Consider the following 13,956-nt stretch of genomic DNA (forward strand, 5'->3'; position numbering starts at 1 on the left):
AAGGTTGAAACCTCCCTTTTTCCTCAACCTGCATAAAATAGCCTAAAGGGAATCCAGGCATAACATCAAGGCCACACTGAAAACCAAGTACCTTATCAAACTCCTTATGATTGAAGGTGTACTCAATTCCAAACAATCTGAAGTTAATATAGCCTCTCTGAGAACCAGTTCCAATGTAGGGTTCATAGCTGAGGGGGCTTAAGAATTCCAAGGTTAGGTTCCTGTAGGTTACATGCCTGGCACCAGCATAATCTTCCCATTGAACTTGATTGCATAGGTACCTCACACTTTCCTCAAGACCTAAGGTTTCCATGAAATCAGGGCCAAGGTACCTAGTGGGTAACATGGGACGCTCAGATAGGACCGCAAATCGCTTTCTCTGAATTTCGTCTCTGAACACAACATGCATATCATCGAAACTCTGCATCCTGAAAAATATGGTTAATGGAGAATGCTACAGGGAGTAATGGGACCTGAAACATAAATATTACGAAGGTTAGTCCAGTTAAGGACATAAGTAAAACATCGAATAAAAACAATGAAAGAAAATAATAAAGTGAGAAAATAGAGAAAAATCATGGGTTGCCTCCCATGCAGCGCTTGTTTAACGTCTTTAGCTTGACGGTTAGAGACTCATATTTGAGAAGTAGGGATAGGTGGATCGATCAAAGGGTGGCAAGAGTAATTCGTAGGGATGTCACCTCCTTGGCAGTGCTTTAGCCTTTTCCCATTTACTATGAAAGGATTACAAGAGTGGTTCTTGATTTCAACTGCTCCAGACTTCAGGATCTTTGAGACCTCGTAAGGGCCAATCCATCTTTAGCGCAACTTACCAGGAAAAAGTCACAACCTAGAGTTAAAAAGGAGAACAAGATCGCCTATGTTGAAGTCCTTTTTTATAATTCTCTTATCATGCCACACTTTAGTTCTTTCTTTATATATTATGGCATTTTCATAAGCATTGCGACGTAGTTCTTCTAATTTATGGACGTCTAGAATGTGCTTTTCACCAGCTGCTAGGTAATCCAAATTCAGGGTTTTAATGGTCCAATAGGCTTTGTGTTCTAGCTCAAAAGGTAAGTGACAAGATTTTCCGTAAACTAATTGGTACTGGGTGGTTCCTATAAGGGTTTTATAAGAGGTTCTATAGGCCCATAATGCTTATTTAAGCTTTTGAGACCAATTTTTTATAGATATTGAAACTGTTTTCTCTAGGATTTGTTTAATCTCCCTATTTGATACTTCCAATTGTCCACTAGTCTGCGGGTGATATGGTGTTGCTACTCTATGCTTAACTCCATATTTTTCTAAAAGTTTATCAAGAATTTTGGATATGAAATGTGATCCACCGTCACTTATAACAAGGCGTGGTACTCCAAATCTAGGGAATATGTTGTTTTTGAATAACTTAATTACTACTCGTGTGTCATTTGTAGGTGAGGCTATAGCTTCAATCCATTTAGATACGTAGTCAACAACTATTAAAATATATTTATTTCCCATTGATGATGGAAAAGGTCCCATAAAATCAATCACCCAAACATCAAAGATTTCTAGTTCTTGGATATTTCTTAATGGCATTTCATCACGTCTTGAGACATTCCCAGTATGTTGGCACTGATCACATTTGACATTGTAAGCATGAACATCATGCCATAATGTTGGCCAGTAAAGGTCGGCTTGTAGAATTTTAGTGCATGTCTTAGACGTGCCTGCATGTCCACCATAAGGTGCGGAGTGACAATGTTTTATGATGTTTTCTACTTCTTCCTCAGGGACATAGCGACGAAAAATGTCGTCTGTCCCTCTTTTGAAAAGGAGTGGTTCGTCCTAATAAAAATATCTTACATCACTAAAGAATTTCTTCTTCTGTTGGTAGTTAAGGTCGGGGTTATGATATCAGCAGCTAGGTAATTAACAAAGTCAGCGTACAAAGGTATGTTAGTTACTGCTAGAATTCTTTCAATGTTCCAATCAATTGGAAAATCGGAGTCATCGTCCTGAATAGTTTCGATTTTAGCCATAAGTCTATCATAGGTAAAATCGTCATTTATTGGCACTAGGTCTGGTTTTAAATATATAAGCCTAGAAAGGTGGTCAGCAACTACATTTTACGTGCCCTTCTTATCTCGAATATCCAGGTCAAACTCTTGCAGTAAAAGGACCCATCAAAGTAACTTAGGTTTAACGTCCTTCTTGTTTATTAGGTATCGAATAGCTGCATGATCTGTATAAACTATAATTTTAGCTCCGACTAGATAAGATTGAAATTTATCAATAGCAAAAACAACAACAAGGAGTTCTTTCTCGGTTGTTGCATAGTTAAGTTGGGCGACATCCAGTGTTCTACTAGCATAGTAAACTACATGTAATTTCTTGTCTTTTCTTTGCCCTAGAACAACACCAACAACATAATCGCTAGCATCACAGATGATTTCGAAAGGTTGGTTCCAATATGGAGGTTGCATAATAGGTGCAGAAATCAGTGCTTATTTCAAAAGGTTGAATACTTCAATACATTTTTCGTCGAAAATAAACTCTACATCTTTCATTAGAAGGCTAGTCAGAGGTTCGGTTATTTTGTAGAAGTTTTTAATAAAACTTCGGTAGAAACCGGCGTGTCCAAGAAATCTTCGGACTTCCCTAATGGTCTTAGGTGGTTTGAGGTTTTCTATAACCTCTATTTTGGATTTATCAACCTCAATGCCTTTTTCAGAGACTATGTATCCTAATACTATTCCTTCGATAACCATAAAGTGACACTTTTCCCAGTTTAGCACAAGGTTTGCTTCCACGCATCTTTCTAGAATTTTCTCAAGGTTAGCTAGACAGTTTTCAAAACTGAATCCGCATACCGAGAAATCATCCATAAAAACTTCCATAATCTCATTGAGGAAATCTGCGAAGATTGATATCATACAACGTTGGAAGGTGGTTGGGGCATTGCAAAGTCCAAAAGGCATTCGTCTATAGGAAAATGTTCCGTAAGGGCATGAGAAGGTTGTTTTCTCTTGATCTTCGGGGTGAATGGGAATTTGGAAAAATCCTGAGTATCCATCTAAATAGCAAAAGTAAGAGTGTCTAGCTAGACGCTCAAGCATTTGATCTATGAATGGGAGAGGGAAATGATCTTTCCTAGTTACCTTATTTAGTTTTCTGTAATCGATGCACATACGCCAACCGCTTTCTACACGCTTAGCTACATGCTCGCCTTTCTCATTTTCCACAACTGTGACACCTCCTTTTTTAGATACCACATGTACAGGGCTCACCCACTTACTATCTGAAATTTGATAAATTATACCAGCCTCTAGTAGTTTTAGCACTTCTTTCTTAACCACATAGCTCATTATAGGGTTTAGCCTTCGTTGATGTTCTCTGGAAGGTTTAGAAACTTCCTCCAGCAAGATCCGGTGCATGCACACGGATGGGCTTATCCCTTTAATATCGGATATGTTATATCCTAAAGTTGAGGGATACTTTTGCAAGATATCTAAAAGTTGATTCATTTTATCTTCATTCAAGGTGGCGCTCACTATAACGGGGCGATTTAATTCTTCATCTAAAAAGTCATATCTTAGAGTCTTGGGTAGTTCCTTAAGTTCTATAGATGGTTTTTTAGGACATGGCATATGGTTTGGGGTAAGTGCTAAACATTCATAAAGGTTGTCATCCATGTAAGGCTCCATTCCAAATTCGTCGTCTTCTCTTATGGAAGTCGAGGGAAATTTCATTGTTTCGGGAGGTCCTTCTTGATCTAGATCCCTTATGCATTCATCAATGATATTGATGGCATAACATGAGTCCTCTATGACTGGAGCCATTAGGAATTTGGAAAGTATAAATTCTATCTTTTCATCACCTACTTCAAAAGTTAATTTTCCTCTTTTAACATCTATTAGAGCTCTCGTTGTTGATAAGAAAGGTCTACCAAGGAGGATTGGGATTTCTGTTGGGATATAAAGTTGTTCGATTCTAACTGGAATGTCTTCTAATATGCCTATTGTATATTTTACAGCTCTATCAGCTAATTGAAAATACATCTTATTCGGTTGCAATTCTCCTAGGTTTAGCCTTCTACAAACTGCTAAAGGCATCAAGCTTACGCTTGCTCCGAAGTCTAGGAATGCTTTGTCTATAACATGATTCCTTAAAATACAAGGTATGGAAAAGCTTCCGGGATCTCTCTCCTTCTTAGCAAGTTTAATTTCAACAATGGAGTTGCACTATAAAGGTTTGGGATCATCAAGCATATGTTTGTTGGTCAAGATGTCCTTAAGGTATTTAGCATAAGATGGTATCTGGGTGATGCTTCGGTGAATGGGATTTCTATGTGGAGTTTCTCGATCACCTTTATAAACTTTTTATACTGGTTATCAATTTTTGTCTGTTTAAGTATTTGGGTATGGAATTGGTAGTTTATAAGGAGAGGATGGAACATAAACATTATCTTTTTCCTCTCCCTTATCTTTCACTTCCTGGTCTTTTTATCCCTCTAGCTCCTCTACTTCATCTGTAGACACAATGTTTTTCTTATAAACTTCTGGTTCACTCAAGGATGGTTTTACAGGTTCGTCATAAGTGATCCCACTTCGTAGGGTAACATCGTTAGCTTTCCCTCGAGGGTTAGGTTGAGGTTGTCCAGGAAATTGCCCTCCGGGTGTGGCCTTAGGGGCTTGTTGTTGTGCTATTTGTGACATTTGGGTTTCAAGCATCTTATTGTGAGTGATTATCGAATCAACCTTAGTTCCTAATTTTGTGATCAGTTCATTTATCTGAATATCTTGGTTCAGGAACTCTTTGTCTTGCTGAGTTTGGGCCGAAATGAAGTTCTCCATGATTTCTCAAGGTTTGGCTTTTGAGGAACAACCTGCATAGGTTGGATTGGTCTTTGAGCTTGAAATCCTGGTGGTCTTTGAGGTGTCGAGTTTTGAATATGGTTATTGTTTTTATAAGAGAAGTTTGGGTGATTCCTCCATCCAGGGTTGTAAGTGTTTGAAAATGGGTTTCCTTGGGCATAATTGACATGGTCTGAGTTTGATTCAGTTAATAGATTGCATTCTAGTGCAAGATGTCCTTTGGTTCCACAAAAATCACAATCTACAGCTACTACAATTGTAGGATTTGCAGACATGTGTTCAACCTTCAGGGCTAAAGCTTCCATTTTAGCTTTCATCATGTCCATACAATTTACCTCATGTATTCCTCCTTTGGTATCCCTTTTCTCTACTGATGCTCGTTCCGACTCCCATTGGTAATGGTTCTGTGCCATATCTTCGATGAGAGTGCAAGCGTCAGGGTAAGGTTTGTTCATCAGAGCACCACCGACGACAACATCAATGGACATCTTTATGTTATAGTGAAGTCCATTATAAAAGGTGTGAATAATCAACCATTGTTCTAGGCCATGGTGTGGACAAGCTCTTAGTATTTCTTTATATCTTTCCCAAGCTTCAAAAAGTGACTCACCCTGATTTTGAGTGAATCAGGTTATTTGGTTTTGAAGGACAACAGTTTTACTCGGGGGAAAATATCTTGTAAGGAACACTCTCCTGAGGTCTTCCCAAGTAGTTATCGAGTTATCCGGAAGGGAATCTAACCAAGACCGTGCTCTACCTCTGAGGGAAAACAGGAATAGTCTTAGACGAATTGCCTCAGGCAAAACACCATTGGTCTTGAACGTATCAACTAATTGGATAAAAACTTTTAAATGCTGATTTGGCTTCTCTGTAGCGAGATCCGCGAATTGGTTTTCTTGTACTAGTTGTAACAAAGAGGGTTTTAATTCAAAATTATTAGCAGGAATAGTCGGGTTTACTATACTAGAAGTGGGTTCTTTCTGGAGAAAACGACGTGCGCGAGCGTATCTTTCTGGTTCAGCTATTAGAGCCTCTAAGCTTCCTGTACTACGAGTTTTTCGAATTTACTAAGCTTCGGTGTAACAACAGGGTACGAAAATTTGACGTAATTGGTCCCCAACAACGGCACCAAAAACTTGATGGGTGTGCGATTTGCTATCCGCAAGTATACAGAACACGTCAAAGTAATACAAACGATTATCGTTCCCACAGAGACCAAATTGTCAATCTATCGATTTCTATTGTTACGGTGTTTATCTAAGGCAAATCAAATAAGTAGATTCAAGTATACAGAAAGGGAAATAATAAAGTAAATAAATTCAGATAAAATGCAGGTTCAGATGTAATTCACATCAGTTAGGAAATACTCCAATTTTTTCTAAACAAATTTACTTATGGGGCTAATTTTCTACTTAGAGAAGAATCTATTTAACATGAACTGTCGCTTTCGGGTATTCAGAATCGAGTTTACTCCCTAATTAATGCCCTTTATTGTCACTGATGAAGGGTGCTTGTTTGTTAAAGTAGTAAACCTATTTTTAAGAAATTAAATTCTTGACTTAGTTAAAAAGTGATTTTGATTTGAAAAGTCTAACTTAAAAGGGATCCATGGCTTTCCCTCAAGGATCCGGATTTTAAACCTACTAACGCGTCCGGAAATAGTTTCAAAATCGTTTTCTAATAGTGTTCAGAATTCCCAATTAACCGGACAAAGTGCTTTCGCTACTTTTGACCTATTAAAACTAACCAAGCTTATCTTTAAGTGTTGGACGGATTTCGATCTTACCCAACTATACCTCGCCTCTACTTTCGTAGTTACCGACCAAAATAAGTAATGAAAACTTGTGTTAAAATCAAAACAGCCCCTAAAGCATTTCTATAGATACAAATAATGGACTATCATCCTAACAACGATCCTTACATCCTAACCTTTAAAGATTTATCCAGACATGGAAATAGAAATCAACATAGCAGAATTAATCATATTTAAAAGAAAAGGTAAATAAAATGTGCAAGTTAAATAATCGAGTAGGTAAAAGAAAGACGGGCAAGTAAATAAAGTAAAGCATGCAAGATAAATAAAACGTAAATACGAATAAACTTGAATAAGAAACCTGCTCCAAATAAGAGACTTTAATCTAGTACACTTGAAAAGAAAACTTGACTAGAAAGTAAAATGGCGGCAAGATTGTTTGAACAGTGCTCCAACCTAACTACAATTCAAGTGCGATAACCCCTTGATGTGACGGATTATCGCTTTTACAATGGTGAACTTTCGGCTTAGTGTTGTGAACTAAGTTGGATTCCATTTTGTGAAGTGAAAACGCCTATTTATAAAGGTTCTAAAAAGCTAGCAAAAGACAAAGTTGTCCTCCAACTACCCTTAGTGGGGTCGTGCTAACAAAGGTGGTGCCCGCCATCCCCACCAAGGTACCCGCCATGTGTACAACATGAAAAGTTCATGGGAACATGGTAGTTACCACCGGTTGACAGCTTACATGTCATGGCACCCTCCTTGGCGGTCGCCATGCTTGACGCCATGTGTATAATTTTCCATAAAAACTTCGATTTCTTGCTCGTTTGGCTTCGTTTCTTCATAATAGGCTCTTGTAGGGAAAAGTACCTGAAAATAGCACAAAAAGAAAACATAACACAAGAAAATGACAGTAAAAACCTAATAAGCATGTGTAATCCGAGTCAAATACGCAGTGTATTTCATTGTTATCATTTCTCATAGAGAACTCACGACTCTTGTGGCCATTAGGAACCTCTCATTCTATCCAAGACTAGGACCTACTTGTGAGTTGGGGTGGGGTTTACAGGAAAACAAGCCTTCATCATACCTGGTTTTCTCAGAATCAGAGATGACTTCAAACCTTTAATCCTGTTACATTTGACCCGGTTATATTGACCTTGCAACGGTTGCTCAGTTTTTATGGAAACCTTAATCTCATTGCATTCATAAGCATTTGTTGACATCCTTTTGACATGCATGTTCTTTTATTTCCAGATTTTCTAGTGTTTGAACCTTGTTGTTAAGCTATCTTTGAATATGAACACTATTAAGAAGGTTAACTACATATACAACATCATCTACAAGTTCCCAAGCCCAGTTTTGGATGATCTTATCAAGTTAGCTAAGAGTTCTCCTCCTGATAATCTTGAAACCTTAATCTCATTGCATTCATAAGCATTTGTTGACATCCTTTTGACATGCATGTTCTTTTATTTCCAAATTTTCTAGTGTTTGAACCTTGTTGTTAAGCTATCTTTGAATATGAACACTATTAAGAAGGTTAACTACATATACAACATCATCTACAAGTTCCCAAGCCCAGTTTTGGATGATCTTATCAAGTTAGCTAAGAGTTCTCCTCCTGATAATCTTGTTGTCTTCAGAAAGGATTATGGAAGGATTTTGGGTTACTTGGAATCTCCCTTCAATGAATACCAGACGAATGCCATTCATACCTTGCTGCAATTTTATGATCACACTCTGAGATGTTTCATGTTCCCGGATTATCTGCTAGGACCTACTTTGGAAGCATATTCCAGTATCTTAGACATCCCTATCTTGTATCAAGTTCCTTTTCAAGCTTCCATGAAGAAACCTAATGTTGTTCAGGTTGTTGCTGCTCTTTATTTGAGTGAATCTGTTGTGGAAGGCTAACTTTAAGAAGAAGGGAAGTGTTTGTGGTTATCATTTGAGTTTTCTATTGAAATAGGATGGTGGAATGGCTGAAAAAGAAGATTGGAAGGATTTCAATGTTGTTCTAGCTTGTTGCAATTATGGGATTGTATTCTTTCCTAATGAAGTGAAGTTCGTTGATGAGAATGTTGTTGCTACCTTCATTCAAAGGAATCATGTGCTAACTTTCCTAGGAGATATTTATCATTCCATACACTTTAGAAGTTACAAAGGGTATGGTGGTTTCGTTCATTGTTGTGTGCCATTGCTATACCATTGGTTTAGAAGTCATCTCCCTTGCCAAGTTGCTTTTGTTGGTACCCAAGACACCTTGAGAAAATCGGAAAGTAAAGAAGTGATCTTTAGCTGTGGGGAGTTTCCCAATGTGCCTCTCATGGGGGTGAGGGTGGCATTAATTACAACCCAACTCTTTCCCGAATAAAACTAGGATATGCTTTGAAAGACCCCCCTAGGACAAAGATGTGCAAGAATCCTTGTTTTATGATGTGCCTGATAGTACTGGATGGATGGAAAGAGCTTCCAAAGCATGGGAAAGTATTCATCTAAAAGGAGGGACATATTCTGGGAAGAAATATTCTGCAATCTATTCACCTTATGTTAAGTGGATTGAAGAGAGGAAAAAAGATCGTCACTAGCCCTTCTCTCTAGAAGCTCCTTTGTATTCGCAAGAGCCTAATCAAACATATGTTATGCCAAAGAGATCCTATGACTAGATTCAAGCTCAGAATCTCTGACTACTTGCAAATAATGAAGAGTTATGAGTAAAGCTTCTTGTGGCCAGTCAAGGGAAAGCTCAATTGTCTCACATGCTTAAGAAGGTTCAAAGAGAAATGACCGAGGTTGTGAAAGTTAAGAAAAGATCAAGGTTCGAAGATGGTAGAGGAAGCACGTCTGTTTCTTTTGTGTTCATAATAACGTTCTTGAAGAATCTGAAGAGAAGATCAAGCAAAAGGGATGAGATTATGAAATTCTTAAAGCATCCAAAGCCAAGATGGAGAAAAGCTACAGAGCCAAGATTGAAGAATTAGAGAAGCAACTTCGAGCTAAAGATGTCCAGTTTAAAGAGGAGAACACTTAGAGGCTAAGGGTGGAAACTCAACTCAAAGGAAGCAACATTAAGTTGGGAAAAGTTGTAGAAGAAGTGGCAAGTCTCGAGGTTCAGTTGGAAGAATAAGATGATGATCCTGCACAAATTCCTCTTCTAGAATGCAACGAGTGCGAGAAGTTGATTGAGCAGTGTTAATACCCAGATGGCATGGTTTTCCTAAAGGATGTGGTTATTCAAAGTCTTGTTCTAAGGCGTGATCAAGAGGGAACAAGGAAGCTATTCAACGAGTCCAAGAGGTGGAGTTTGAATTCTTTCAATAATGGAGGACCTTTGACCTATGCACAGTAGGAAGATTAGATTTTGAATTATCTTTTTTATATGGTGATCACCATCAGGGTTGTCGATGGGGTCTCTTTGATTTGTACTATTATCTTTGGCTAGTTGTCTCTTTTGTGCAAACTGCTTGTATTACACTTTATTTCGATTTAATGAGTATGATGGTTGGTTTATCAGTTTGACAGAATTGTGAAAGATAAGAAGATTGAAGAGACAAATGTTGTAGTGATCTCTATCCCGTATACTCTGGTTAATATTCCAGCTCCATCTAGACCATCTCCCTTGATTATTACTTTTCCTGGTCCTATTCCCTATTCCACTGAGAAGGTTGTACCATGGAATTATGGTTCATATGTTTACTATCATGGGGTAAAGCAAGAGGAGAAACCTTCCGAAGAGAAGCCATTTGTGGATGACAGTTTGAATATTGATAATCTGGTTGGTACAAGAAGAATTACAAGAAGCGGTAGGGTGTTCCCTTCACCAAATACACAAGATAATGTTAATGGCTTGGCGAAAGCTAAGGGTAAACAAGTGATGACTGATAACCAATAACTTGTGCAGATTAATGTTCCTCAGCAGGATGCAATGCCTAGTACTTATTCCTCCCAAGAAGTTGAAAAGCTACTGAGGATAATCAGGAAAAGTGATTATAATATGGTGGATCAGTTAAGCCGGACCCCGTCCAAGATTTCGATTTTGTCTTGGCTATTATGTTCTGAAACCCATAGAAATGCTCTTGTGAAGTTGTTGAGTTCTGCTTTTGTTCCTAAAGACATTATTGTTAATCAGTTAGAAGGGGTTATGGCGATCATATCAATGGATAATGGTTTGGTTTCATAGAATTCGATCTCCCGTCTAAAGGGAGAAACCATAACAAAGCTCTGCACATTTCCATGGAATGTAAAGGTACTACTTTATCTTGGGTGCTGATAGACATTGGTTCATCTCTGAATGTGCTACCAAAGTCGGCTTTGACAAAGATAGATTATGCGGGTGTTGAATTACGCCCGAGTCACTTGATAGTCAGGGCTTTTGATCGATCCAGAAGAGGAGTGTTTGGTGAAGTGGATTTACTTGTCCATATTGGACCTCAGGTTTTTGGTACAACGTTCTTAGTCATGGAAATACAACCTGCTTATTGATGTTTTCTAGGTCAACCCTGGATCCATGGGGCAGGGGCTGTAACGTCAACTCTACATCAGAAGTTGAAGTTCCCGGTGGATGCTAAGGTGATTCCTGTTTGTGGTGAAGAGGAATATATGGTTAGTCATCTGGCGTCTTTGCCTTATGTGGAGGTTGAATGAGAGTTCCATGAAACTCCTTTCTAGGCTTTCGAAGTTGTTCAAGTGATCAAGACACCCCGTCATGAGGAGAAGAAGCCTACAATTCCCATGTCATCTTTGAAGGATGCTAAAGTAGTTGTTGAAGCTGGCAACCCCGAAGGATGGGGTCGTGTATGGGATCTTCCTCCCAAATTTGACAACTTCGATCTCGGTTTTAGTCTCGCCGGTCAAGGTTCAGCTCCCAGAGCTCAACATGCTTCCACTTCGGTGAAGTTTTCAAGTGTTGGCTTTGTCAAGGTTGGTCAAGCTAATGTTGTTGGTGACGACGTCGACGATGATTACGATATTGACAAATGGATTTTCCCAAGTGTTCTAGGGGAAAAGCTTAGCAACTGGACTTCTGAGGATATCATCCAAGTCAGACTCAATCAGGAGTAAATTTGTGTTTTGTTTTGTTTATCATGCAATAATTCCTACGCTCTGCCTAAGGCGTAGTGAATCATGTAGGGCCACCATGTTTTTATTTGCAATCTTTATCATTAATAAAGAACGTTTTGCATTTAAATATTTTGCTCTCTGTCTTTCTTTTTATTTTGTTTTTATTTTAAAAATGGCTATATGTTCTTTTCATCACACACTTCCTAAAAAAAATAAAAACATCATTAATGCATATCCATATCCATCCTGGATTCTATTGATAATGATTCTTCTATCACTCATCATGACTTTGATAATCCAATATACCATGCCGAAGATGAAAGTGAGGAAGATTGTGAACTCCCTGAAGAGTTAGCAAGGTTATTGACGCATGAAGAAAAGGTTATCCAGCTGCATCAAGAGTCAATCGAGGTTGTGAATCTCGGAACTGAGGACAAAGTGAAAGAGGTCAGAATAGGGACAACTTTAGAGGAAAGTGTAAAGACAAGATTGATAAAAATGTTGTGAAGGTTTGTTGATATCTTTGCTTAGTCTTACCAAGACATGCCGAGGCTTGATACAGATATTATGGTTCATAGGCTACCTTTGAAAGAAGAATGTCCCCTGTTAAGTAGAAGCTTCGGAGGACGCGCCCATATATATATCCAAGAAGATCAAAGATGAGGTCCAAAAACAGTTTGACGCAGGTTTTCAGGTTGTTACTTCTTACCCTCCGTGGGTAGCTAACATCGTTACCGTACCTAAGAAGGATGGTAAGGTAAGGATGTGTGTGTCAATTATAGGGATTTGAATAGAGCGAGTCCCAAGGATGATTTCATGCTTCCTTTATATTGATGAATTGGTAGATAACATTGCTCAATTCTCAGTATTTTCTTTCATGGATGGTTTCTCTTGTTACAATCAGATCAAAATGGCTCTGGAAGATATGAAGAAGACCACGTTTATCAAGCCTTGGGGAACCTTTTGTTACAAGGTAATTCCTTTCGGTTTAAAGAATGCAGGGGAAACCTACCAGCGCACTATGGTGACTCTCTTTCATGACATGATCCATAAATAGATTTAATTCTATGTGGATGATATGATTGCAAAGTCCCATATGGAGGAAAAACATCTAGTCAATTTGCAGAAATTGTTTGAGAGATTGAGGAAACTCAGACTGAGGTTGAATCCCAAAAAATGTACTTTCGGGGTAAGATCTGGTAAATTACTTGCTTTCTGATAAGTGCAAGAAGAATTAGGGTTGATCCTACGAAGATAAAAGCAACTCAAGATATGCCTGGACCAAAGAAAGAAAAACAAGTGTGTTATTTCTTAAGGAGGTTGAACTACATTGCTAGGTTCATCTCTAATCTAACAGCCACTTATGAACCAATGTTCAAGTTATTAAGAAAAGATCAAGTCGTCTGGTGGAACGAAAATTGTCAAGAAGCATTCAAAAGGATAAAAGAATACTTGCAAGAACCTCTGATCCTTATGCCTCCAGTGGAAGAAAGATAGTTAATCATGTACCTCACTGTCCTTGATGAGTCAATGGGGTGTGTATTAGGCCAACATGATGAGTCTGGCCGAAAAGAGCATGCAATATACTACTTGAGCAAAAAGTTTACCAGCTGTGAAATCAAATATTCACTGCTCGAGAAAACTTGTTGCGCTCTAGCATGAGTTGCTCGACGACTGAGATAATATATGTTGACCCACTCTACCTTGTTGATCTCAAAGATGGACCTGATCAAGTATATTTTTGAAAATCCTGCTCTCATGGGAAGGGTTGCCCATTGGAAAATGATTTTAACAAAATATGATATTTAGTATACGACTCAAAAAACCATTAAGAGTAGTATAATTGCTGATTATTTGGCTCATCAACCTATAGAGGATTATCAGCCAATGAAGTTTGAATTTCCTGATGAAGATGTGTTGTTTATCAAAGATTATTACAATAGACCATACCCAAATGAAGGCTTAGAACTAGGATTGTGATGGACGCTCGAGTTCTATGGTGCTTCAAATGCTTAGGGAAATGGTGTTGGAGCTATCATTACCTCTCCCATGGGTTTTCATATTCCTTTCACCGCCAGAATCTGTTTTGGTTGCACCTATAGCGGGGTATTCGTTGCCATTAGAGATATTGACTAAATCCAAGGTAAATCATACAAGTCGAGTCGCCACCGCACTTCTATTTATCCAAAGGAATGGTTAGAAATCGAACAAAAACCTAAAAGTTTTATCGAATCAAAAACTAGTAAAAATGTCAGAGATCTGGGTAAGGGGGTTGATTAT

At 38.3% G+C, this 13,956-nt stretch overlaps 1 non-coding gene across 1 annotated transcript; it reads left to right on the top strand.

Moving 5' to 3' along the window:
• The first annotated feature begins 5,402 nt into the window (after positions 1 to 5,402).
• On the top strand, positions 5,403 to 5,509 carry LOC127134044 (small nucleolar RNA R71). The gene has a single exon (XR_007807824.1). It is a non-coding gene; the product is annotated as a small nucleolar RNA R71 (small nucleolar RNA).
• Positions 5,510 to 13,956: the final 8,447 nt, after the last annotated feature.

The sequence above is a fragment of the Lathyrus oleraceus genome, chromosome 3, assembly GCF_024323335.1.
Source record: "Lathyrus oleraceus cultivar Zhongwan6 chromosome 3, CAAS_Psat_ZW6_1.0, whole genome shotgun sequence".
In the NCBI taxonomy this organism is placed as follows: domain Eukaryota; kingdom Viridiplantae; phylum Streptophyta; class Magnoliopsida; order Fabales; family Fabaceae; genus Lathyrus; species Lathyrus oleraceus.